The sequence below is a fragment of the Monodon monoceros genome, unplaced genomic scaffold, assembly GCF_005190385.1.
Source record: "Monodon monoceros isolate NGI ecotype Baffin Bay Population unplaced genomic scaffold, NGI_Narwhal_1 Super_Scaffold_8, whole genome shotgun sequence".
NCBI classification, from domain to species: Eukaryota; Metazoa; Chordata; class Mammalia; order Artiodactyla; family Monodontidae; genus Monodon; species Monodon monoceros.
Window position 1 is genome coordinate 58,436,677 of NW_021703785.1, and position 27,785 is coordinate 58,464,461.

Genomic DNA, 27,785 nt, shown 5'->3' on the forward strand with positions numbered 1-27,785 from the left:
CCTGATTAAATCTGCCTTTGAATCCTTCTAATGAAATTTTTATTTCACTTATTGTACTTTTCAGCTCCAGTTTTCTTTTTGGTCTCTTTTTAGGTTTTCTACCTCTTTGTTGATATTCCATTTTGTTCACACATCATTTTCTTGACTTTCTCCACGTCTCCCTTTCATCCTTTGAACATCTTTAAGATGATTGATTTAAAGTCTTTGTCTAGTACACCTGCCATCAGTTTCAAGGACAGTTTCTGTTGACTTATTTTTTTTCCTTGAATGGGTCATACTTTAATTTTTTGTATGCCTTTTGAGTTTTTGTTGAAAACTAGGCATTTGAATCTGATTACATGGGAACTCTGGAAATCATATTGTCTCCTGTCCCCAGGGTTTGCTGGTTCTGTTATGGTTTCTGGGTTTTGTTTTGTTTTGTTTCTCAATTGTTGTAGTCTGTCTCTATGCCAAGGATCATCCTGGTATAAACTTAAGATCATCTCAGGTCTTTTCTGAGCCTATGCCTTTCCCTGGACATGTGCATTTACTTTCTAATTTTCCCCATATATGCAATTGTTTTTGAACGTCCTAGCCTTAATGTCTGGATCCCAAAAGGGGGAAAAAGAGAAAAATGAGGAGGTGGGGAAGGGTTCCAGTTCTTTAAAACCCCTGTAAGTTACTTTAGCCATAAGGGAAGAGGCTTGCAACAGTGCGGGAAGGTGCAACAACAATGGTTGCTCTCCTCTTTGTCTGCATCTCTGTGATCAGAAGCAGCAATCACCTATCAAAGCACAGATCCCTAACATTTGGTGGACAGGGTAGTTTTTGCCTGCCCTGGCTCCTACAAGCTGTGTGCAGGCTGCTCCAGGAACACGTACACAGCTGCCTGCCATGCAGCTGGGGGTAGAGGATAAGTAGCTGTTACTGTAGTCTGAGCTGAAACTGACCAAAATTAATTACACTTTACTGTTCAAACCTTTCCCTGGAAGTTGCAAGCCAGACTCCAGAGTTCCAAAAATAGTTACATCAGACAGATTCTGCCAGTGCATCTGTTGTCTAGATGGGGAGACAGATTTTTGGTGCTTCCTGCTCTGCTCTCATCCCCAAATCCTCTCCCATTGGTGAGTTTTTAAACAGACCTCCTCTATGTCTATGAATCACTCTGGATGCTGCATTAAGAACTGACCACAGGGAGGCAAGGGTGGGTAAAGGGGGACCTGATAGGAGACCACTCCAATAATCCAGGTGAGATATAATCATACTTGACCACCATAGGGTTCTTGTGTTGATAAATATTTGAATCTGGAACTATTTTGAAGGTAGAGCCTCCAAGATATGCTGCTGAATGAGAGGCAAATAAAAATTTATGCAAAAGAAAGTGAATATAAGAAATGCCTATTTTTAGGCTTCCCTGGTGGCGCAGTGGTTGAGAGTCCGCCTGCTGTTGCAGGGGGCACGGGTTCATGCCCCGGTCTGGGAAGATCCCACATGCCGCGGAGCGGCTGGGCCCGTGAGCCATGGCCGCTGAGCCTGCGCGTCCGGAGCCTGTGCTCCGCAACGGGAGAGGCCACAACAGTGAGAGGCCCACGTATCACACACACAAAAAAAAACAACCAAAAAAAGAAATGCCTATTTTTGAAATGAACAAAAATAGTCATGAAATTGTCCCAGGAAGCCACAAGGAACATTAGTTTTGACCGTTTGCTCTTACATTCCCGATCTTCTTCATTAAAATTCTTACCACCATTTTTGGTCATGGGCACTGGTTTTGCAGACCCAGCCCTTTCTCTCCTCTGAACTGCATTGGCATGACCTGGTCTTACCATGTATTCTCATGGATGAAGCCTGTGACTACCCTTTTCAGTGGGCCTGAAAACATCCATTTTGGCTCCAAAGATGAAAGCTGTTTTCTGCTTCTCAGCTGAGGGCCTCCCAGAGATGATAGCCGATATTTTTGCAGTAATAGCTTTATCTGGAAACACACAAAACCACCTGGAAAAATAGTATAGCCTATTGGTAGCTCTCCTGAACTACTCTGCTAGCATCAGAACCTCTAAAATTTTAGCAAGTATTTTAAATTGTATAATTCTGAAATTAGTATATCTTTCCAACAAGGAGTTGGCCTGCACTCTTGAAGACTGTAATACGTGACAGTAAAACACATCACTCATCTGCTTTTTCAGTCTCTGGTACTCTCTTCCAGGGTCAGTTTATCCTTGAGAACCAGAAAATATCTTTGAGATCCTTCGAATCAATGAGGAGCACTGGAGAGAAGGGAGAAATCCCTCACATGTGACAGACATTTTAGGGGATGTAGTTATAATTATTCTTGTCTTCAGACTCCCAAAAGTACAGTTCAGTCAACATTGTGAATCACGGAATTCTCTCACTGGTAAGCCCCCTTTCAAGGGTGTTAAATGTCTTGCTTGGCACTTTGTTTTATTTAGCTAACTTTTCAGCCTATTTTAACACGTGGAACCTCCTGAAACATGAGCCAGAGAGCGTACGAATCTAGCTCCATTTCGTTCTGGTCTGTCACTTTGGTGTTAGCATTTTCCTCACTCTTGTTTCCAGTTTGAGTTATGAAACCATTTCAGTTCAGTTTTAATAACCTCCCTGGCATGGCAAGCTCTACAAGAGCTGCCAAACTTAATACGTTGACTCCTTGTGAAGAGGGCAGCAGCTCTGGCCAGTGGAGGACGGGAGGTGGATTTTCTATAAACGCATCCGTTTTCCATTACAGCCCTTTCTGATTTGGTAGCAGACTGCCAGGTGCAGCTGGTTTCCTCTTCTATACACAGTCATTTTTGACTTTGGTTTCTGAATTTCCTTGTCTCCTGACTCACCCATGATCCTCTGACTAAATAAACTACCTCGTGATCAATCTTCCTGCCCGCAGAGTAGGTCCCAGAGCTCAGCAGCCATGAGAGAGCTAGCTTCACCCTGCACGACAAACCTCTGATCAGTGACTTCCATGTGTGTTTATGGAGGCTTCCACGACCACCATAGGGAAACAGCTGCTCTGGTGAAGAGAGAGTGCCGTCTTTGTGGAGTGAAAGCAGGATTCTGTTCTGTAGATGGATTTCCACATGAGCTGCAGGCATACCACTGAAGGTGTCAAAACTCTCTGAAGCTGCACTCATGAGAACTTTCCCCCCAGCCACTCCTCTGCAACAAAACAAAGGTCAGGCTAGGAGTCTGGGTCCCTAGTCTTCAGTCTCATCCTTTCCTAGATTCTGTGCTTATTTAAGATGAAGACACACTCATCTCATTGGATAAAGGACATGAAAATATTCATTTCTTACAAAATGTGCAATAAACTGTAGATTTCATGGGCAGGTTTATAATATAGAGATGCCCTGCTTTAAGCCAATGAAATGCATGAAATTCCAAATTTATAAGCAAATAGAAAGGTTAAGGCAGTATAGAATTACTTACTTTACAAGAAGCGTGGCGATAAGAAACTTTAAGTAGCTATTCTCTATAAGGGCAATAATATACCATCATTTCTTTATTCAGATCAGGTGAGCTACTCCTATAACAAGAGTATTTAGTAGAAAAAATAGGTCAGGGACAGATTAAAAAGGCTGCCCAAAACTGGTGTGTAAATTCCCATTTGGGAATGTGGCCACACCTATAATTTCCTTTAGAACCTCAGCTTAATCTTATTACACTTCCACTAAAACTCTCTTGCGGAATTAAGTGTTGCGGGTTGAGGGGTAAGGTGTCCTTGGGTTTTAGCTGCTTCTTACCACACATGTGTTTGTGGCCTCCGAAAGCAGAGGCCTCAGAGCAGAAACCTCAGAGATGCAAAGTCACTGGGTGGAAAGAGCACAGACATCTGGGCGTCTTATCACCTGGGAGTTCTCAGTCTTTTCTTCTGCTACTGCCTGTGATGGGTGATGGTTTATTTCCATGGGCATAGACTGCAGGCTGCTGCATCAATAAAATAGACCAGGAGTGAAGTGCAGCTCTGCAGGTGCTGGCTGAAACCCCACCGCTTTCTCCCCTGCTCAGGAAAGTGTCTTAGAGCGCAAGTGAACAAAAGAAGCAGCACTGGAGGGGCAACTTGGGATGTACTCTTACTGCTTTTACGTTTATCATCTAAAAACTTTGGTATCTTCTAACTCTTTTTAGTAACAGTTTGCTTGTTATAAACATCCCCCCTGAGATTTGCTGGTGCAGTCTGCCATTATAAGGCTACAGACTGGAGGCCTGGAAGGGATTTGTCCTCTGAGCATCCAGGTCCAAGAAGTCAGGAACAGCCTCCCCTTTGGACAGCTCCAGGTCCTGGCAGACCTGCTTAAGGGTTGGAGCTACAGAGAGGAAGACAGAGGGGAAAACTCTTGCAGGACTTGGAAAAACCCCTCTTATGCTTTTGAGTCAGATCCTCCCATGCAGGTAGATGCTCATCATTCTGATCCAGCCAGTTGTTTTTGTTTTGTTTGTTTGTTTTTCCTTTTTCTGTTGCCAGTGGTCTTCAAAGGCACAGCCCTTTTCTGAAACATCACAGGACCTTCTAATTAGCAGTCTCTGGCCGTGTAGAGCTGCAGCTTGTTTTATGTGTCCCAGAATAACTAGGCTTTTGCAAGTTGTTAAAACCCAAAGTTTGATTCAAAGATATATCCTTAATTTATTGGTCCCAAGTTAAATGAGCACAAATTCTTTTGTAATATTGAAAATTATTTTTAAATTTAATAAAAATGTTCATGGAGCTATTTTTTTTCCTTACTGGAAAAATAAGATATTATAGCAACAAAAAATGATCTTTAAAAAAATGAAAAATCTCTTCTTATTAAAACTTTTCTTCTCTCTCCTCCCCTGACCACTGGGGGACTTAACAGAATTCAGGTTCCTTGAATGGGAACTATTCTGGAGCCTGGCGTGGGGCTGGCCACTTTGATTCATCAAGGTTATATGTTAATTAGAACAAATGGAAAAGGAGAAATTACCTCCTTATCCAAGGAGTGTCCTCAAGAAAGAAGAGTCAATGGGGACAACAGGGGCTTCTAAATTTGGCTTTGCAGAGTCTCTTGTAGGCATGGGTGAAAAGTGGGGAGGGAGAAGGGAGCAGATATGGATTGAATGTTTGTGTTCCCCCCAATTTATATGTTGAAGCTCTAACCCCCAGCGTGATGGTACTTGGAGGTGGGGCCTTTGGGAGGTAATTAGGGTAGGATGAGGTCATGAGGGTGGAGCCCCCATGATGGGACTAGTGTCCTTAAAAGAAGAGGAAGAAACCAGAGTCCTCTCTTTCTCTCCACCAGATACAGCAAGAAGAAAGTTATTTGCAAACCAGAAAAAGGGCTCTCACCAGACACCTTGATCTTGGACTTCCTAGCCTCCAGAACTGTAAGAAATAAATGTTTATTGTTTAAACCATGTGGTAATTTGTTACAGTAGCCTGAGGTGACTAAGACAGGAGGAGAAAAGGTTGAGGGGAGCAAATTCAGGTTTTTTCTTCCAACTAGAGAAACTCCACTTTCAGAAAAAGAGGAATTATCTTTTCTTTATTCAAACTGCTGTGTGTGTGTATGTGTATAGACATTCTCCAGGCTTATTATTTGATACCAATGCTTTATTGTCATTTAATGCCAAGAGTAATTTAAAACTTGGGGGCGAGAAATGATTATACTCTTAAGAAATTGCCCAAATTTCCTGTCTCCTAAGATTACTAACTTACAGAGGAGGGAACAGAGAAAAAAATTGGATTAAAAACAGTTACAAGTAATGAAAAAAGACAATTCTATCTTTTTTTTTTGGTATGGGCAACTGCACTTGATATTGTGAAATCAAATGATATTATACCTCCAGGAACTCTTCCAGAAAGAGCTACTCAGTAAGGGGAGATTCATCATTAGTGCATTCAGAAATTATAGCTCTGGTATGTTTGCAAAGCATCATACATAGTCATGAAACCTCAAGAATAGCGAAGTCAATGAGTGTATTTAGAAGTGTGTATTCCTCTCCTGTCAAAGAATCTCTCTGTACATGAATGGCAATTGTGTCCTCGATTTGAGTAACTGTTTCTTCTAAACAAACTTCAAGCTAACAGACCCATAGATCTTAACAGTACGGACCATCCTGTAACAGAATGGAAAGAGATGTTTTTGAAAGCTTGATTGTTAGTGATGCCCATTAGTGTCTTTCAAGTAGATAAATAGTACAGCATGTAACCATAAATATAGATTACAATGGCATGCAGTATTATCATAAAAGAGGGAATTAGACCAGGGAACCTCTTCTCTATGCTAGAAACTGTTCCTCAAAATGCATTTAGTCTACTAACTGAGGAGATCTGGCTTTTATAATAAAAAAAAAAAGGTACCTAATAACACAAAATCTGTGCCCAATAGCCTATTGTTTCTGGTCATTATGAGAGACATCAGCAATGAGACTCAGAGATGGGATGGTGGTAGGAACATGGGCTTTGGAACTTGATTCACCCAGATCCAAATCCCAACTCTCAGCAGAGTTATCTGAGAAAGTTATGAAGCTGCTCTGAGTCTTGTTTTCCTCCTTTGTAAAATGAGAACAAAATGACACATCTCACAAGGTCAAGTGAGATATGAAAATCATCTAGCAAAAAACGCCTTGCCCTCAGTAGCCACTCATATATATTGGGTTTCTTCTTTTCTTACAGTCTGAGAAAGGATGTATTATCTTATCGGGAGACAGGAATCTTAGGGATTCAGCTAGGCTTCCCTTTTGATATTTTTCTGCATGATCCAGAATGCAAGGCCAGTACCTGGAGAAATGCATGGACATGTCCAGGTAGAATATTAATGATAGGAGCTGCGTGGAAGTTGTTCCATTCACTAGCATCAATGTGAGCTTACCATCTTCAGGTTCTGCTGAAGTGCACGTGGTGCCTGAGTGTTTACCTGCCTGGTAATGGCTTTGCCTATCAGCAGTGATGAAAACTTTAATGAAGAAGTTTTCAGAAGTCCTTTGAATTCCATTTCTTGGAGATGAAGTAGGGAAAAATCAGTTTTCTTGGAAATTATTGCAATCTGGCAAGAACTTTGAAAATTGTTGGAGACACTGAAATTGGCTTGGAATTATCAAGCAGTTCTACTCTGTTTTAAATATTAGGCTTCCTGATGAGATTTCATTGAAGAAAGATTTCTGTGGCTCCAAAGAATTTGTAAACCATTGGCCTAGTGCAAGAGAGCCATAGTCTGAGAATGAAGAACCCTGTACTAAACTGAGTTCTGTCACTCATTTGCTGTGGGACACTCTACTTTTGTGTGTCACTTTCTTCAGAGTTAGAACAGGGGAAAGATCATATATTGGGGGTATGACAGTAGATTTTTTTTTTTAAGCCTAAAGCAGTATCTACATCACAGAGATCATCTGAATACCCCAAGTTCACTTTTTCCTCAACAGAAGGTTTGCTGTTGTTTAAATTATCTCAATATCATAATTGCCTTGATGGCCCATCTCAAAACGCAGCTGAAATTAATTAGTTCATTGTGGAAAAACAGAACATCTTTTTGCTTTCTTACGTTTTTTAACATTAGGCAATAAGAAGTTTCCTAGTTCTTTCAGTTAAAGAAAGGACATTTATTTTTATATAAATTTGTTTTCCCGCCCATTCCAAAACAATATTTTCATGGAGCAAACCCCAGGAATAAGTAGAAAAAAACTTCCCTAGTTCCAGCTAATCAGTGTTTCCTGTGAGTTCATCAATCCAATTCAACTGAGGGCGAAAACCACCTTTGTTCAATTAGAGTATGTGGAACACTATGCCCTTCACACCTGCTTTTCTAGTACACACAATGTGCAAACATTAGGCCAGACATGCATTGCAAATTTACACTGTGAAAACATGTATCTAAATATTCTCACAACAAGAACTAGTTTCCAGAGCAATGCTTTATAATTAATGAGAACGCTTGTGAGCATTCATAAGAACATTGTGCAATAAACATAAATATTTGATTACTTAATAAATGTAAATGTGATATGAAGTATAACAAACACTGATTTAAAAGCTGACATTAGTTGCCAATAGAAACTTAATCATAAGCTATTAATTTACCAGAACATCTGGGAGTCTTGATTAAAATTCCAATAAGGCAAAGAATTGTAACCTATTGCACTCAATTTAGAAAAAGCAAATAATGACCATTTCAATTGTAAGCTTTTGTCTTACTCACCATGCACGGCCCTTACCAAATGTAATCCTACCATGAGATAACTTTCCTATTTTTTGAAAAATGGCAGATAGAACACAGTGTACAGCAGGTTTCTATAGAAGCAAGATTTGGAGCTGAAAGGAGTGTGGAAGCTTCAGAAAGATTTGCATCATTCATATTTTTATTGAAATGAGGATTTGGTTCAGGAAGAAATGGTAACAAATTGGGCTGAAGAATCCAGTCATGGGGAGCTCTAAAATGGATTCCAGTCTTTATTGGGAGGGGGAGAAAAGGAGGCAAGAAAATCACTTTCCTCACTCTTTACCCCTAGGCTACCAGCCGCAGCCCATGAAAAAGATCTCAGCCTCTACCCTTGCCATTGGAGACCTCCTTAACACTTGCCATTACAGGAGTCACTAATCTGATTGGTCAGAATTTGAAAGTGATCAGACCACATTTGCAGAGGGCATGGTCTGCAAAGGGGCCACCCTCCTGCTGTTCTACCTGTGCCTAGGTGGGCCATTCGCCTCCAAGTCTGCCCTATAGGCACAGGCATGTTTCCTCTCTCCCTCTCTCTGTAGGACACCTCACCATACAGAATCCAAGATTTAGGTTCAAGGTGGAAAGCCTCACTCTCATTTGCTTTGGTTCTAAGTCCCATTTTCCTATCCAGTTTACCTGAAGTCTGGCCTTTTTCAGTTTTCAGCCACTTACCCAGATTAATAAGTTGATATTTCATGTTCCATTTCTCTAGTTATCACTATTTGTTCTGTCAAACATGAGTGGGAAAGACAGGCAAGTAATCATCAGGGAGTATTTTGGGGCGAGAAGGGGCATAGGGTACTTAAAAGGAGTCTTCTTCAGTTCTCAGAGCAAAGAAAACAAACAGAAAACAAAGACAAAGCATGCCAAGGAGAGACATCCTGGAAGGATGTTTTCTCTTCCCATCCCATCTCTTCTGTAGTAGCCACCTGATGCTGCCTGTATGAAGACTTTCTGGAGGTGACAGCTGACAGAAGCAGAGCTGCATCTAGTGCCTGAACCATTACATGCTCAGAGACAAAAACAAGTGACCAGGGAACGAATAACTGGGAAAGATAAACTGAATGCAATGTTTTGTTTTTCAAAATAACATTTTGTTTCCTGATTTGATGTGTATGTGGGAAATAGAAAAAAGCATGAAAAGGAGAGCACATATCTGCATCCCACTAACCAGGAACAGTGATTCTCTGTTTCCGAGTTCCCCAAGGCCAGCTCTAAGCTGCCGGCTGCCCCGCCTGGTTCTGCTTAGACTCAGCTGCTGGTTGGAGTACAGGTGTTAAAGACCTCATCAGCACACTTTTGCTACTCACTTGGAGAACTAAATACTCTCAAGTGACTCGTAAGTTCTCCCAGCACAATCCATTTCTGCAGCTGGCAAGTCCAGAGTTTTAGAAGTTTGTGTGTCTCTGCGGCCTTCTCTTGAGCCATTCTGATTTGTCTTTCAAAAAGGACACATATGTAACTGCACTGTGTTAGGCCCAGCTGTTCCTGATTTCCCTGTTCCAGCTTCCTTCCGCACACATATTACTGGTTTCATTTTATTTGTGGGGCAGGGAGGTACTATCATTTTTATTTCTTTCCCACCACTGAACAGAGAAACAAAACAAGAAGCAATGGTTTAAAACCATTTCTTTCTTCACAGCTCCAGTCTAAACTGTCCAAGGAAATTAAGTCCCCACGTGCTGGGGAGTTGTATTTCTGGCTGAAATGCAAGTAGAGGACAGGACCTTTCTAACTGTTGAATACTAGGGCACAGAGAAGCCAGAATCCTAGACATGGTATTGGGTCCAACGTGCTCCAACATGCATGTGCCCATGGGTGTGGTGAACATGCTTTCTCCTTAAAAAGCAGGGCGAGGTCTGAAGAATACAGTTCAAGTAACAGAACAAAGTGATTTTTTTTCCCCACAAATGTATTTTCTTCCAACATTTTAAGCAATAGATCACATTGTTATATTGTTTCTTTCTAATCATTCCTCTTCTGTTTTCTTGTCAGCCTTGTCTTTCTTCTCCTAAGTATGGATGTCTCCAGGGTTCTATTCTTGATTCTTTGCCTTCCTCCTTTATAAACTCCCTCTCAGGGAACTGCTAGCTCACCTTGACTTCAGTTAGCACTGCTCTGCAAAGGACGCCTAGACCCTCCCTGAACTTTCCTGAAAAACAGTGTAGCAAATCTAAGAGCGTGCATTTTCAAGTCCCAGAGCTACACTATTGCTGTGTGCCTTTGAAAACGTTTTTCAGTCTCTGGGCCTCCATTTCTCCATCCATACAGTGGTGAGCAAAGCATGAGACAGTACTTGAAGGCATTTAAGTATTAGTGAAGGTGTGTTGGTCGTAAATTATCTCAGGAGAGTTTGTTTGTTTGAAAATGTCTGTATTTCATTTTGATTAAAACCAACTTAGGGTCCCTTTATCTTTTGAAAAAGTCATGCACGCACGTGGAAAATTTCAAAATTACAACAGGGTATTCATACATGTAAGTCCCTCTTAACTTTTATCCCTCAGCCACCTTCCAGAAGAAACTACTTTTTCATGCCTCACCTTCTTCTAGCTGCTAAGAAAATTCTCTTGGAATATCTCTTGAAATATCTTGCTGGATATACAATAATTTATTATTCATTATCCAATGTGTGGATTTCAGGTTAATTCCAATTTTATTATTAAAATCAGGGGTGGACAGGTTTGAATATAACTGAGGATAGATTCCTAGAACGGATATTGATGAGTGAAAGGATATATGCAAATTCTGTGATTAGGCTTTTTGAGCTATAATTTACACACAATAAAATTAACCCTTTTAAGCGTGTAGATCTATAGGTTTTGACAGATGCATACAGTTGTACAACACCACCAAAATCAAGACAACAGAACACTTCTATCACCTCAGACGTTTCCCTTGTGCCTAGTGACCCCACAATCACACAGCAGATTGTGAAACTTTAAGGAATTTTCAAAGCCCGTTGTTAAAAACAGTCATTATTTAAAATTAAATTACATAAACTTACAATTCAATATAATTACATTTTTTAAAAGGTAATAAGTACTAAAAACTTGTTGCTTCCTCATTATTTTACACTGTACTATTATCTGTGGCTGTGTAGTTATTTATATCTATTTTATCTGTATGGTGGAAATACCATATTAATAATGTGCTGCTTTGCATCCCTTCCCAACTCCATGTTCAGTGTCATCACTTTGGGAGGTTAAAATTGGCCATGATGGGAATATTTACACTAGGGAAATTGGCAAATGCTACAGATCAGAGAGTTTTTATTTGGAGAGCTTGAACATTTACCAGCATACTATGTTCACACCCCTTTATGCCACCCCCAGCCCCTGGCAGCAACTGATAGATTTTCTGTTCTTATAGTATTGTCTGTTCCTGAATGAAAGAAATCATATAGAATGTAGTCTTTTGAGTTTAGCTTCTTTCATTTAACCTAATGAACTTGAGATTAATCTATGTTGTATGAGTAGTTGTTCCTTTCATTGCTAAGTAATATTCTATTGTATGAATGGATACACCACAGTTTGTTTACCATTCACCTGTTGATTGATATTTGAGCTTTTTGCGGTTTGGGGTGATTATGAATATAGCCATTATATATATATTAACATATAGATTTTTAGTGAATGTTAGTTTTTGTTTGTCTTGGGTAAATACCTAGGAGTGAGACTGCGGGTTCATATGAGAAGCATATGCTTTACTTTATAAGACGTTGTCAAACTGATTATCAAAGTGGTCATACCATTTTGCATTCTGATGAGTAATGTATAAGAGTTCTAGTTACTCTTTATCCTTGCTAACTAACATTCATTTTGGTCAGTTTTTAAATTTTAGATATTCTAATAGGTTTGTAGTGGCATCTCATTGTCACAGGAGCATCGGTCTGACATAACCTATTACAAGGTTCTTACAAGTAGAATCTTTTAATTTTTGAAGAATATTTTCACAAAATACATAATTTATAAATTGACTGTTATTTTCTTCAAGAACTTTGAAGATATTATTCCGTTGGTTATTGGCTTTTAATCTTTACATTGTGAAAAGTCAACAATCAGTTTTATTATTTCTCCTTTGAAGGTAATATGTCATTTTTTTCTGTACCTGTTTAAGAGTTTGTTTTTTGTCTTTGGTTTTCAGAAGTTTTATTATTATGTGCTTATATGTGATTTGTTTGTGTATTTATCCTGCTTGGGCTTAGTTGAACTTCTTGTACCAATGGCTTGGTGTCTTTCATCATTTAAAAAAAAATTTACAACCATTATCTCTTCAAATATTACTTCTTCCAAGACATTTTCTTTTCTACTTCTGGGACTCAAGTTACCTGAATTTTAGACTTGTTAGCCTTGTATTAGGTTCTTTTATCTATTTTGTCTACTTCTGTCTCTCTACACCTCCATCTAGATATTTTCTCCTATTTTTTACTAACTGTGTTTTAAAATCCATTGATATCTTAATTGCAGTTACTGTTTTTTCCATTTAATTCCATTTTCATATTTGTAATAATTTCTGTTCTTTCTGAAACTCTCCCACTTGTTATTTAATTCCTCAAAAATATTAACAATAGTTATTAAAAGTCTATGTCTATTCCAAACATGGACTTTATAATAACTATTTTGTGAGTCTGTTTATAGTGTCTGATTTTTTTTTCTTGGTTTTCAGTCAAGATTTGCATTTTTTGTATGCCTTGTTACTTTTGATTGAGTGTTGGACATTGTGTATGGGGCACGGTAGACATACTTTAAGTTTCTGGCTTATATTATAATGTTATTTTGACCAGAGAGAATTTACTTTTGTTTCTAAAAGACAACTAGACTAGGATAAGATCACCATAATCCAATTAGGGAATGAGATGACCAAATCTAGGCTCCAATTCTTATGAAGTCTGATTTATTTCCAGGCCATACTTATTCCTAGTGTGTAAATTTTGAGGGTCCCAAATGAAGTCCGAGGGTATATACCAGGTCCAATCCACCTTGGTGGGCTTTGAACTCCAATTTTCACCAACCCCAATCCCCACTCCTGTGAAACTACTGGAAACTCCCCAACTTTTCAATCTCTCAGGCACTGATTTTGAAATAGGCTGTCAATCCTCTTGAGGGAAAAAGTTGCCCCAAATGTCAGATCACAACTCTTGGATTTCCTTCTCATCTGGATCTTGGCCCTCCAAATTCTTACTCTCTTGGTAGTTTCAGATGCTCAAACACATTTTTAAAATATATTTTGTCCAGTTTTATATTATCTCAATAGGAGGGTGGACCCTGAGCAGTCTAGATAGTTATTTTGGGATGCAGTACTCCATCAGTAGTTTTCAAAAACTTCCCAGGTGATTCTCTTTTTTTTTTTTTTTTAAGTACCAAGGATCTTTATTCTCAGGCCTGATATTGAATCTGTGGCTGCAAATGATGTCACTATCTTGAGAATAAAAGGTCCCATTATCTTCATCCTTTGCAAGTCTTCAGCCACAAAGTTACACCTTATTCTCATAACAAGATAAGTGAATCAGGCTGGAAGGGGATTTAGGAGATACACTGACGATAAAAGCAAAGGGGAACACACACTTTTACAGGCATATTGTCCCAGTTACCTTGAAAGTTAAATTTCAGATTAATTTACAAAAGTAGTGACAGACCATGATTTCAGTGAAAATCAACACAAGTTATACCTTAAAAAAAAAATCAGTTCAGAAATACTAAGTCAGGCAAGCATACAAAATTCAGAGTATTAAAAAATGCAAGGGCTGGTTGCCCAAACAGATATATCCCTCAGAAAAAGGGATTTGAAAATGCTGAGCAGAACCAAAGGAATTAGAAGCTGAATTAGCAGACAAATTCCCTCATTTTATAACTGTGGGCAGACATTAACTGGCGAAGTTTACTCAGCTAGATTAAGGGTGTACATAGATCTAATTCCTGGTGCTATTTGCAACTACACATATCTAAAATACAAGGAGATAAATATCTGGAACACATTAGGCCCACTGATTTAAACAGAACAGTTCAACAGTGGGGGTGAAGTTATTGTAGCACAGCAGCACATTATACATATTTAAGAGATTAAATGGAAAGAAATAATCTCTTAAAACTTTTAATGCTCAGTTTTGATACACAATCAAGTTTCCATCCAATTTTCTGATGTATAGCAAACTGTACTAGCTTAAAAAAAAAAGTGCTTCCTTCAGTTTTCTTCTACACTTTTTTTGGCCTTTCAAAACTGAGCACTGGGTCATTTTACTGTAAGTAATGTGATGTTATATATGTACCTTCTAATTGCACGTTTTAGGAATAAACAAAATCCATATTTCAGTAACTGAGAGTGTATTTATAAAATGAAAACCTCTCTATCAAAATACACTTTTCACTGGGAAAAATAAATAAAACGACAAATGGATCTACACAAAGTAAAAATTAACTTTGGTAGATTTCAGTGCAGGACAGTCCATAACAAGCGTATTTGCCCTTACTCCCCCAGAGCTGATCATCTTCCAAGTTCAGATTTTAAAAATATTTTTTAATTGAGATTATTATGTTGACATTTGTTTCTCATTCCACATCATCTTCAGCCAAGCTCTGAGCACTTACAATTCTCTGACTAATTGTTGGGAGCTTAGTCAGAAGCATCTGGAACACTGGTGGTGGAAGAGTTTGCTGCAATACTTACAGTAACTGCTGTGGATGTCCACACACAGCAACTGCATTTGTCAGATGGTCCACACCCTTCTCATATTCACCTTGAGCTAGTAACTCTTCACCAAGCTGTATTTCTTCGAGGAAGAATTTCTGAACGGCTTCAGCATCTTTAAGGTCAGGTAATTTGGAAAGTCCAGCTCTCTCCTTGGCAAGCTTCTGTTTCTTTCCTCGTTCTCACGCTCTGTTCTTGAAGTTGGGGTCGCTCCGTCTCTTGCGGTCGAAGTAAATGCAGTACCCGATGGAAACAGCAATGGCGCTGTTCTGGCCCACCATCTTCTCTCCAACGAGGAGTGGGGGTTGGCGGCGGCGGGGCCCGCGAAGAAGCTGTTGGCTCCGGACCCTCGGAGCAGACTCCGCCGCTTAGTTCCGACGCCCGCTTCCCTGGTGATTCTAACGGGCAGCTGCAGTAACAAACCACAGACATAGAGCATAAAAGGCATGTAAGATTCTTCATGAATTGATTCCTTCAAATCTATGTAACCTAATGTTTTACCACAGCCTTTTCTCTATCCACTGGCTCCCAAGCCCATATGCTTTCCAGCCTGATGGAACTACTTACTATTTCTGATGTGCCAGACCACAGTGCTCTCTCTTGTCTTCAGACTTTTGCATTTATCACCCTTCTTTGCCTGGCCCACTCCTTTTTTCATCCTTTATATCTCGTTTTAAGTGTTACCTCTTCGGATACTACACTTAACTGTTATGTGTCTTTTGCATCAGTTTGTAAGGCTTTCTAGGATCTGTTTGCTGCTTTAAAAGTAGGACTAGGTCTTCTGAGCTATTCTGTCAGTCTGAAGTTCCACTTCTTTCCCTTCAATATACCTCCCATTTCTTCCCCTTCTGTCCTGCCACCACCTTATACCCAATCATTAAGGCTGTGAGGTCCTTGAAGGAAGTAACTGACACGGATCCTTAAATAATTGTTATTGAGTTGAATTAAATGAAACATTTTTCAAAAGTAAAACTTCATGAAAACAAGACTGCTTCAGAAATCTGAAGTCTGTATTTAATCAGTTTTTGTTAAATTCAGTCCATATATACCTGAATAGTAGAGAGAAAATAATATCTGCTCACTGTAAATGAAAATAATGCTCAATTCTTACTCTGTTGAGTAATTATTTACTCTGTGATGACTTTCCTGGAGATACCATGTAATTGACTAACTTAGTGCTTGATGTGTACCAGGCATCATATTGATACTATCTTTTCCCATGTGTCTTCCCATTTAATCCTCACAGTAATTCTACGTAGTAGATGCTGTTGTCATTAAGGCTAAGAGGTGCTAGGTCTCCTTACCAAGATTATATATCTGGTGAGTGGCTGACTCAGGACACAAACAAGGTATATCTGACCCTAAAACTCATACTTGTATAACATTATACTAAACACTAGTAGAAAAAGCACGGCTTTACACCTGTGCTCAGACCTTATTTCCATCAATGGTGTATCATAGTACAAACTAAACTTTCAGATCCTCCGTTTCCTCATCTACAATAACTGAATTCAATACTTCCCTGAAAAGTTCTGAGGAAATGGTCTGGCATGATGTCAGGTGTGTTATAGGTGCTTGATAAATATGACTACACACACACGCACACTTTCTCCACATCTTTATTTCTTTTATTGCTGACTTCTTCATACCATCTGTTATTTGACTATAACTACTTTAGTTATTTATGCATTCTTTTTCTATACTCTAGGCGGTGCTAGCATGGTTTTAACTAACTTCATATGAATTAATTACTTACCAGTAGTGACATATTTATTATCAATTGCACAATTGCTTTATGGAGTTCTAGTAAAACATTACTTCAAGTGTAAAATATGTCTAGTTAAGAACAAATTACCCATGCTAATAAACAAATTTGACACAAGCCATTATTTGCTGAGCTTAAAGCTGCATTTGTTGAAAAGCCTCAAGTCATTTCATTTTTGCTGAAGACTCATATTTAAGTAATTGTGTAACATAGTCATTCATTACTGTCAAGCTACGCTTCTCTCTGCCTTTACAACAAAGAACACAGTCCAGCATTTAGTGCATGTTCTACGGAATTATTTCTCATTGGGGGGAAAAAAAGACAGAGATTTCTAAGAATCCTGGATGAAAGGAAAAAGTAATGGATTAGTACTGTTCAATATATTATTTCATAAAGTGGTCATATTTCAGCACACTTGCTTTTAGATTGTCCGCCTAGGTTTATCTCATCATTTTGATTAAAAAAAAAAAAGACCACATTGATATTAGTTCCCTTGGTTGGTTTGAATATTAAGATCTGTTTAACAACTGCTTTCTGCACATACAATTGGTTCGTCCATGCAAGGGGTCCATTTGTGACCCTGAAGTGGGTGAGGACACCTGCAGGCCATTTATAGGACTGGCCAGAGAGGTGGCTATGGTGAAGGGATTGGTTTCCTAAATTTTTCTGTTAAGAATCACCCTGGGCACTTGTTAAATGCAGAGCTTCCCAGGTCTTGCTCCTAGAGACTCTGATTCAAAGGGTCTGAGCACTTGAAAGTCTAACAAAAAGCCCAGGTAACTTTTCAAACATATCCTCAGGTACATTTGGAAAACACTGTGGTAAAGGTTATATGAGCTTTAAAAGTACTTGTTTATTTGAGAAAATGGATGCAGTTTATCCTCTTGTGCTTCAGTATGTATATATCCAAAACTCTGCAGGCTCTACCTTCAAATGTGCGCATGTTTATAAACCTGCTTCTCAACGAAGCATATTTCATTAAGTTTATCTGAGGCTATCGGGAAGAGATGGATTTATACAAAGGACTCTGGAGAAGGGAAAGGAAGCAGCAGCTCCCCTTGATATAACACTTGGGACCCAAACTCTCACAATCCATTTTCTGGGAGGATTCAGCACTGGAATAGCTGCACTGGGGCTGAACAAAACCCCACTTACCTGCCACAAAACAGTTGCTACATTTTAAAGGGAAGTAGCATTCTGTTTTTTCCATGAATGGCTCTTGCTACCCTGGCTCCAGCGGGCTGAACCAGGGATTAATGGGGAAACCAGGAGCACTAGGCACATGAGAAGCCAACTCCCTTTGCAAAGGCTTGGTGAGAAATTTTGTCCAATAATCACAGTTCCAATCCAACGAAAACCCCTTTTGGAAAAGAGTAAATGCCAAGGTACAAAGAGAAGGCAAGATTTTCAAGTTTAGACTGCATACTGAATGACACTGGCCAATTATCCTGGTTTCCTAAAGCACTGAGACCCTGAGTGACTAAAGCTACTGAGATTCGTCACCTATTATACCACAATTCCATAAAATCTTAGCATAGAGACTTTTCCCCAAAGTCATCTATTCATGTCCCTTTCTTGCAGGCCTAATTAGCAAAGTAATATAAGCACACACTGTCCAAAACTGAGCACTAACCCCATGTCAATCAACCACAGAGAGCTGTGGGTCCTGGGAAGTTCAGCGTACAGCATATATTAGCTACTTTGCCTTTAATCTAGAAACCTGACTCTACTGGTGAAGGTTTATGTAATTTTCAATGTATATAATGACCAGTACATCATGGCACCATCTAACCAGAACGGATGCTGGCTATCAAATACCAACTTTGTTCAAGGTTCTTAGTTGAGAACATACAATCTACTCGAACTCGTTTAAGCAGGAAGGGATTTATTTAGAAGTGCTGAACGTTCACATAATCATTGTGAAGGCTAAAGAAATAGACTCTGATCTCAGTTTTCAGGATATGTCTCAAAACAACGCTGCAGAACTGGAAAGTCAAGGGAGCTGCCACCTTTGACATGATCAAAAGCTAAACAGTCAGCAAACTGCTGCTACAGCACCTGGCTCCAGAATCATACTGCCCTCACCGCAGTCCACATAAGCAAAATAGATGCTTTGTGATCTACCTCTCTCCCCACATGTAGCTAATACTGTAGTGTGTCAACTCAAACTCCTTTAAGCTCTAAAGCGCAGTCCTGAAGCATGGTCCTGCAAATGCCAGGAACGTTGGCTGCAACTCACCACTAAGAATTTCCCTTGGCCATAGGAAGCTGCATAGCCTAAAGAATGCATTCCACGCCATTGACTTGTTGCTGCAGGGCTACAAAGACCCAGCCTCCTTGCTTCAATTAGGGGCAACTCTGAAGAGCCATCCTGGCTACAGAGCATTTTTTTTTTTAACATCTTTATTGGAGTATAATTGCTTTACAATGCTGTGTTAGTTTCTGCTTTATAACAAAGTGAATCAGTTATACATATACATATGTTCCCATATCTCTTCCCTCTTGCATCTCCCTCCCACCCACCCTCCCTATCCCGCACCTCTAGCACCGAGCTGATCTCCCTGTGCTATGTGGCTGCTTCCCACTAGCTATCTATTTTATGTTTGGTAGTGTATATATGTCCATGCCACTCTCTCACTTTGTCACAGCTTACCCTTCCCCCTCCCCATATCCTCAAGTCCATTCTCTAGTAGGTCTGTGTCTTTATTCCCGTCGTGCCCCTAGGTTCTTCATGACCTTTTTTTCTTTTCCTTAGATTCCATATATATGTGTTAGCATACGGTATTTGTTTTTCTCTTTCTGACTTACTTCACTCTGTATGACAGACTCTAGGTCCATCCACCTCACTACAAATAACTCAATTTCGTTTCTTTTTATGGCTGAGTAATATTCCATTGTATATATGTGCCACATTTTCTTTATCCATTCATCTGTTGATGGACACTTAGGTTGCTTCCATGTCCTGGCTATTGTAAGTAAAGCTGCAATGAACATTTTGGTACATGACTCTTTTTGCATTATGGTTTTCTCAGGGTATATGCCCAGTCGTGGGATTGCTGGGTCATATGGTAGTTCTATTTTTAGTTTTTTAAGGAACCTCCATACTGTTCTCCATAGTGGCTGTATCAATTTACATTCCCACCAACAGTGCAAGAGGGTTCGCTTTTCTCCACACCCTCTCCAGCATTTATTGTTTGTAGGTTTTTTGATGGTGGCCATTCTGACCACTGTGAGGTGATAGTTCATTGTAGTTTTGACTTGCATTTCTCTAATGATTAATGATGTTGAGCATTCTTTCATGTGTTTGTTGGCAGTCTGTATATCTTCTTTGGAGAAATGTCTCTTTAGGTCTTCTGCCCATTTTTGGATTGGGTTGTTTGTTTTTTTGTTATTGAGCTGCATGAGCTGCTTATAAATTTTGGAGATTAATCCTTTGTCAGTTGCTTCATTTCTTACAGAATCAGCAGAGGCCTCTGTTGCTATTGTATCTCAGTTTAGCTTCTTCTTCCCATCAGAAGCAAGTGGGTACAATTATTATAATGAACAACAAGGTCTGAGTGGCCGCCAGGGAGCCTGACTCATAGAGAGCCATGGAGATGATGAATAGAATATGGCATTCCTAGGGGCAAGAGAGATAGGCAGCTAAAAAGGGTATTTCTCAATCTATACAATCAAAAGAAATTAAAAATCGATGGTTAGGAGACTAAGGGCAGCAACGCCAATAAGTAGTTCCTAGACTTGAGCTGATTCTTAGATCTGGAATCCACTGACTGAAGAGGAAGCTGGGTCACCAGGACGAAGGATCCCAGAGCACCATGGTACTTGTATATCGTAGTGATTCTCCCTGCCCCTCCCTAAAGGGATCTTTAGCTACTTGCTTGGGTAACTATATACTAAGAAAAGGAAAATACTCAGATATTTTGAGAACTAGTGGACATGGACTCCAAGTTGACTTTGATAGCTGGGTACCTGAAGCAACATGGCCCCACTGTTGGATATGAGAGGTAATAAATGGAGTTCGGGCCCAGGTGTGGATCACTGGGTCCACAGACCCACCTACTGGTCATTAAATTGCTTTGCTAGGTGCCTGTGTTACGATTCCAGCACTCAGGTGGTACCTGAGCGGATATTTTGAATGGACATATGTAGTAGTTGGCAAATCTTCCACACTGGTTTCTTGGCCTGGGAGGTTAGCACTACCATAGTGGGGAATGGCAAATGGAAGGCTTTGAAACTGCCTGCCTCTTCCTGCCAAGATTGTAAATAGAAAAATGATATCACATCTTGGGGTCAGTGACAGAGGGAAATGCCAACACAAATACTTTGGAAGCTTTGGTAAGTCTATGAGCTTCAGAGGATAGGAGGTAACCCTTTGAAGTTCAGAGGCCCCATATCAGTACAGTTTTTAGGGTCTGGGCATGCCAGGGCATCGATTCCAAAGTAAAGGGCATGTTATTGTATCTTGTACTTCCCACCACTAAGAAGGAAGCACGTGTGTGATAGACCTCTTCAGGTTTTGGGCACAGCAAATTGCACACCTTGGAATATTTGTCCAATCCACTTAAGTAAGCCTGCCTGCTGGGGCAGCTGGAGGTGGAGCAGGAAGGGCAGAACAGTAAGGGGCTGTGCAGCAGGACCAAGTCTCTGTACCATAGCCAGGCCACTTTGGCAATACCAGGGCACTAGAATAGAGATACCTGTGGTGGAAACAGTTGCCCTGTGGAGTTTATTTATCCTTATAGGGGAAATTTATCCTTATAGGGGAATCATAACACAGGCACCTAGCAAAGCAATTTATATCTGCAGCATAAAATTATATTCCATTTGAAAAACCATTAGGCCCTGACCATGGGCATCAAGTGGCCATCTGGACAGAGCTGCCCATCTGTCAGATCCACCAAGTCATATGGTTTGTGGCCCAACAGCAATCTGTTGTAAGATGGAAGTAGTGCATCTGGGACTGGCACAAATTAGCTGCACAAGCAAGTGACCCCCAATCCCTGTGTCATCCACCACTCTTGCACTGGTGTCGCTCAGTGCACACACATAGCCACATGGTGAGTCTCCTATAGCCAGCTGACAGAAGTGGAAAAAGGCTAAACTTCATTCACAGATGGGATGCTGTCCTCTAGGACACAATACACTCAAAACCAACCAACATTATATGGTGCTGTGCCCCCAGTAGGTAGAATGCATGTGCCTAGGAACTAAGGGGTAGAAATATGAGTACCCCAAATTATCACACTCCCAGTGATCTACTTGAGGGAATCTGTGCTTTCTATCCCTGAACCTTTAGGCACTATGGCTCATCATGCCAAAAGACCAGCAGTCAAGGAAAGGAGTCATCACTGCAGTTAGGAACAATTAGCGCTGATCACCAGAAGGAGGTAGGGAGTCGTTGCACAAAAGATGCGATGAACTACAGTTCTGGCATTCTGAAGATTGACTGGAATTGACATCTTTTTGTTTGACCCTGTACAGTTTTGATGATCAATGGACAAGTGCAGTAGTCAAGCCTGGAAAGAGCATGCTGACCAGGGATTCAGACCTTGTTTCAGGGAGGAGGATTTGGTCACCGCAACAGTGAAGCATCTAGAGCAGCGGAGGTGATAGCTAGGAGTGAATATATAGGAGTGAATATAGAAGGAGCAGTAGAGAAGGGAGACCATGAGTATCAGTTGTGGCCTTAAAACCAGCCGCATCAGTGGAGACTGTATTCATTTGACCAACCTCCTTTATAAATTTTCTCCAGAAATGATGCCAACCAAAATCCCAGAGAAACTGTTTGCAGGTGGGGTAAATATAGTATAAGCAAGTTAGTCTGAGCGCACAGTGGGTGCTCGGTCGTGGACTTCAGGGATCTGTTCTGGGCCGTCCACATTCCCCCTTCAGGACCCAGGCACACATCCTCCCAGCTGCCAAGAGAGTTGATTGCTGATCGCTCTGTCCATCTTTGAAAATCGCTCTTGACTATTAGGAGCTGCCTTGCCCAAGGTGTGCCTTGTCCCTGGGGGCAGCCTATGTCCATTGCCTAAGAGATGCAGGATACAATATACTAGTCCCTTCCGTCCTGATTAGGGACTCCTCTGACTGGCCTTCCCAGTGCAGAACACCCATGGGATTGGTTGAAGTCCCCTTTACAACTACATTACAGTTCAATTTCTCTAAACTCGGTCCATTCCTGCTTCTCTCTTTTCCTTCTGGGTGTTGTTCCTGAAGACAGTCCCTGATAAATCTTCTGTATGCAAACTTTTGTCTAGGAATCTGTTTTCAGGGGTTCCAAACTAAGTGACCACATAACTTGATTTCAAATCTAAGATGTGCTGCATCTGGTTACTGCAGTCTACTTCACATATGAAACACTGTTAGGGGTCTGGGAAGTGCAGTAGTGAGCCTTGCAAGCTCTGAGCTACGGGAAGGCATGCCTGGATGGGGTAGACTGTGTGCAGAGGGGGTTGGTTTGCAGTATCCACAATGCCAGCCCACGAAGATACATCTTAGAAGCCTGTACAGCATGCTGATCTGCCTTCAAAAGTAGGAAATGGTGGCTGAAATTATTATTAAAGTTTTAAATTATTCTTGGAGCAAAGAGAAAACTTGCTTCTACCTCAATGTCTTTCTTCCCCTAATTGTCAGCACAGAGTGGTTTCTCCTTTGGAGTTGGCTAAGCACTGCCAACAGGCCAAGTAACAAATTGTTCAAATATGTGCATAGAATAATTCTCTGTCATGTGGGTTTGGAAGCTTTGTGAAGGGCACTGATATTCATTGATGATTTACTTTGTACCAGGCATGGCATAAGGTGATTTCCTGATGGATTCAGGAATAGCGACTTGATGTTTTTTGGGTATTACCATGCAGGAAACTGGAAACAGAAACTGGGGGCTTAAATCAGTGTTTTGTTTTATTTTGTTTTGCTTTTGTATCATAGCGGCAGCTGTGGGATTTGAACTTTCTTCTGACTCCTAAGTCCATTCTCTTTCCACAATACTGTGATGGCTACTGAAAAGCAGGGAGCAAGTCTTCCTTCTCAACCAGAGTCTAATTGAGCAGCTTGCTCTGTCGGGCTGATGAAACAAAGGGTCCTGGTTTTACATTTCCCCAAAAGATGTGTCTGTCGTGTGTGGTCTCACTGCCATGGAGCATATCCTAGGCAGCAGTCCATCCCATGTGCCACTGGACACAATGGGAATCAGTCCAGATAGACTTCCCAGGCTGGCCACAGCTCCAATACCATCCCCATGCAAACAGCTTGGGGGTCAGGATCTGCTAAAAGCAGAGCGGAAGGAGTGCTTTTGTGTCTTAAAAGCAGTGCACAAGTCATTCCAGTGTTCTGTAGAGAAGATGAGCTTAAAGCAAAAACATGCAACTGCAACATCTCAAGCATCTCTACCATGCCAAAGGACAAGAGGTCAAAACCTTTGTTGGCAAATTAGAAGGCAATTTGGACCTTGTCAATTGCCTACCTGAACACATGGGAAGAATTTTTCCCATCTCTGCTCAATCTGGTCTAAGAATTGCATTTATGGGAAAGGAACTAACATTTATTGAGTGACCACTGTGCCTATGCACTAAATTCCCCCAGTTACACTGTGAGTTTGGGCATTGTTACCAGTTTTTATGGGTAAAAAAATTGGGACTTGGGGAAATTTAGTAAATCACCCAACACCCCCACACTGAGGAATACCTGGCTGAAATGCAAGTCCAGTCTGTCTGGCCTGAAGCCCACGCTTTGTCTAAGACACTGTTTAGGGAGAAAAGCAAGACAAAGTGAATATTGCTGAGCTAGTTTCATCAGAGCTCTTTTGCTGAAATGCATTTGCTTCGTCTGTCTTAGGAATCAAAGGTGGTTTTGCAGCATCTCTCTGGAAGGGATGTGTTCACAGATGGTGCATAGATTTCTCAGCCAAGAGCTCTTAAATGTTATGTGACTATATTCTCCTGAGGAATTCCCTGAGCACACTGGGTCTTCGTGCCTTAGACTACATGGACACCTGCACACACAAAACTCACACTCTGCCGTCTGTGTTCTCACACACAGATGCACATTTTCTCCCATTCTCTCACATGCTCCCTTTCTCACAACACACCTGTTACTGCCTCTCAACAAAGGCAGTTTTGTACTGTGAAAGCACCAATTCAGAAGGAAAACATAAACCATATGGAGGGAATGGCAGAAGGGAAGTTCTTAAGCAAATAAATAACATAACTTGTCTCATGAATTTTCCCATTTTCCCTTGGGGTGAAGATGAAGTAAAGGGAACTAGTGCCCACCTGCCCGGTGTTCTTGCCAACTGCAGTTTGTTTCCAATTTTAATGGAGAAAAGTAGCCCTTTCCTAGGACTAACCAGTCAGTGACCAATGGAGGCAGAGCCTGGAAATGTCAGCTGCTTGCAGGAACTGAATGTAATGCAACAGATTCCAGAATATTGAGGGAAATTAAGATATTCCTTTGTTGAGATTAGCTCCAAGTCCCAGATACCCAGGAAAAGATGTAATCTGGTACCAATTCATATAATTTTCCAATGGTAGTCCTACTAAACTATATGTATCTATAAATGTATAAGTTGTCAGGTCAATAAAATATATTTTTTTCATTATCCCACTGAGTAGAAAACACCATGTTGAATCCTGCAGGAGGTTTTCTAAGTTGTTTTTTACAAAAGTGTCCTGAAAAATCCAAGTGCTTGATGTGAGACGCTCAATTCAAAACTGAAGAGTCACAGGGTTTTCTCCCATTTTCTTTTGCCTATCTTTCTCATCGTGGAGAAAGCAAACCTTAGCAAAATAAATAAAAGCAGATAAAGTGGCCTGTGAAGAAGTGACAAGCGTGGAGTTGATGGAAATAAGTTTTTAGTGATCATTTTCCCAGTTTCTTCATTCTACAAATACACAAGAGGCCCACAGATATTGCCGAGATGGTTCTCCAGGATCAAAAGCTGGCAAGGAGGGAGCAGGGCAGGACTCTGACCCCATGTCCAGTGTTATTTTCCACTATATTACCCTGCCTGGAAGGAGACTGTTAGAGGGTAAAAGGGAAGCCTGGAACTTTCCCCACAGGTATAATTTGTTCATAAGACAACATGAAAATGAGTTAAGTTGATTCCATCTTCAGAATGATCCCTGTGTCCCAGGAGTCATGCAGATGTGACTATCTTGGAATAAATTTGGAGAAATATTAATTTTCTCTCTCCTGTGCCCTGAAATGAATTGGTTGGTGTGGTATTTTGCATCGCATGGCTCCTGATCCAATTCCAGGGAGTGTCTCAGGCACCAAGAAGGCTGGAAGCCAACATTTGATATTTCTGTCTTAAATTACACTTGCAGGGCCCATGAACATCTCATTTGCTAATTCCATTTCTCACAAAACAAGCCAACATCTGCCTTTTGTTATTTCTAACCCTCGTTGTTTTTGAAACACTCATAATACGTTTTGAGTAAAAGTGCCTTTACAAAAACTGCCTGGCAGGGCCTGGGCACAGTTATACCACTGGCAGAAGGCTCACACCCTACCTCTCCCCTTGTCACCTACACTCAGAATGCTTCCTGAGGCTACCTGGAGTTTGCCCCAAAGGTGGGACTTCAAGATCTCTGGAAATGATAAAAAGAGAAAGAATGAACCAGGCAATTTGTGGTGAAGGCATCTTACAGGATCAGGAGGGGACAAAGGCGAGAGCCTCCTTTCCTTTCCTCGTCACACATGGCCAACTTTGCTATTTTCCCTTGAACCCCCATTTTTCATAAGAGGACATTCTCCCACATCCCACTGCTATGTGGAGAACAGAAGGGAATGCTTGAAAGAAGGAGAGAGGGGAGAATATTTTCTGCTTTGGTCCCATGGAAATGAAAAAGGGGTTTAGGAGATGGGAGGAGGGCTTTGGGGAGGGGGGCTCCCCATAATGATTTTTTAAATTAATTTTTATTGGAGTATAGTTGATTTACAATGTTGTGTTAGTTTCAGGTGTACAGCAAAGTGTATCAGTTATACACATACATATATCCACTCTTTTTTAGATTCTTTTCCCATATAGGTGAAAGGGGGGGGATAAATTGGGAGATTGGGATTGACATATACACGCTACTATATATAAAATAGATAACTAATAAGAACCTACTCTCTAGCACAGGGAACTCTACTCAATACTCTGTAATGACCAGTCACGATTTTTCATCACAAGTTTGGCTAGTCTTTGTAAGATACAGCACAGCGGCCCCATTATGAAGGAGATCGTTTAGGTCACATTTTTAATCTATCTTTTATTCACTGGAATCAATCCACATTCCTTTGCAACAAGTGAATCGCAGTTGTTCACTGGAGTCACAGAAAAACTGAGGCTTTGGAGTACAGCTGACATAAGCAAAGGTATCCCCCCACCGGCCCCCGCACAAGGAATTGTATAAAGTTCCTGCTTAAGAGTCTTACTGCTATTTCACAAATTCAGCCGAACTCAGGACACCTGGGGATAAAGGGTAGTGTGTATGATAGAAAATGAGGAATCAAATTCAGAGCTGAATGTTCGAATTAAAATTCTGCCTCTGCTGATTTCTGACTGGATGGCCTTCTTTGAGTGGCCTGAGTTCTCTGAGCCTCAGTTTCCTTAACCATAAATTAGAATTTGTGAGATTTAGTTGAAAATCAAATAATGTTAGATGAAAGCACAGTGAGGATGCTCAGTAACTGTAAGGGCTATTCAAGTGAGAGGAGTTGTCATCCACGCCCAGCTGGTGGCTGACCACTCCTCAGGGGTCTGTTCTCCCCCAGGAAAAAGCAGACTCCTTGCATTGAGTTATTAGACTTTATGAAACATGACCTCACTGTGAAATCTTAAGCAAACAGAAGCTTTTCCATTCTTTTAATTGAAAACATTGCTAAAATGTTCGCTTGGCCCATTTTCTTGCCTTATGAAGTATCACAGAAAGGACAGAACAGAATCTTGATTCCAGCACTTTCAGAAGCCCCAGCATCACCAACTGGCACCAGAGATGTGAACGTGGAAGAGGAGATTTCACTGGGAAGGAAGCAGAGAAGAAACGGGGGCTCAGGGAGTTCAGGGCACATCCTCCACTTCATGTCTGTCCATAATGGAGCCTGAACCAGCTGGACTGTGCCGAGTGCCTGCTCCTCCACCCTCCACGGCCCCTTCTCTTGCAGTCAGTCCTCTCACACTCAGG

General features: G+C 40.8%; 1 long non-coding RNA gene and 1 pseudogene across 1 annotated transcript in view; one reads left to right on the forward strand and one right to left on the reverse strand.

Annotated features, from left to right (window-relative positions):
- Positions 1-5,252: 5,252 nt before the first annotated feature.
- Positions 5,253-27,785, forward strand: part of LOC114888228 — a 157,590-nt gene continuing 135,057 nt past the window's right edge. Inside the window, exon 1 of the long non-coding RNA XR_003791741.1 lies at positions 5,253-5,334. This is a non-coding gene — a long non-coding RNA (uncharacterized LOC114888228). The remainder of the gene's footprint in view (positions 5,335-27,785) is intronic.
- LOC114888227 lies at positions 14,711-15,130 on the reverse strand (annotated as a pseudogene).